A 510-nucleotide genomic window follows, 5' to 3' on the forward strand; every position below is an offset into this window, starting at 1 on the left:
CCAGTCCCGTAGCCAGCCCGGTTCTCGCCCGCTCTTCAGTCCTGTTCCCCAGTCCCGGTCCCAGCCCGCTCCCCTATACCGTTCCCAGCCCAGTTCCTCAGGCCCGCTCCCCAGTCCCCTTCCCCGTCCCGGTGCTAGCCCCATTTCCACCCCGCTCTCCCGTTCCCCAGCCTGGTTCCCACCCAGCTCTCCCGATTCCGGGCCGGTTCCCAATCCCGGTTCTCGGCCCCCGTCCCAGCCCGGTTCCCATCCCCGTTCCCAGGCCGGTTCTCAATCCCGGTCCCCAGCCCTGTTCCCATCCCGGTTCTCAATCCCGGTCTCCAGCCCTGTTCCCATCCCCTTTCCCGGCCCGCTCTCCCGTTCCCCAGCCCGGTTCCCCAGCCCGGCTCCCAGCCCGCTCTCCCGTTCCCAGTCCCGGTCCCTATCTCGGTTCCCAGCCCGCTCTCCCGTTCCCAGCCCCGGTCCCTATCCCGGTTCCCACCCCGCTCTCCCGGTCCTCCCGGCGCTGTC

The sequence above is a fragment of the Zonotrichia albicollis genome, chromosome 1 (genome assembly GCF_047830755.1).
Source record: "Zonotrichia albicollis isolate bZonAlb1 chromosome 1, bZonAlb1.hap1, whole genome shotgun sequence".
NCBI classification, from domain to species: domain Eukaryota; kingdom Metazoa; phylum Chordata; class Aves; order Passeriformes; family Passerellidae; genus Zonotrichia; species Zonotrichia albicollis.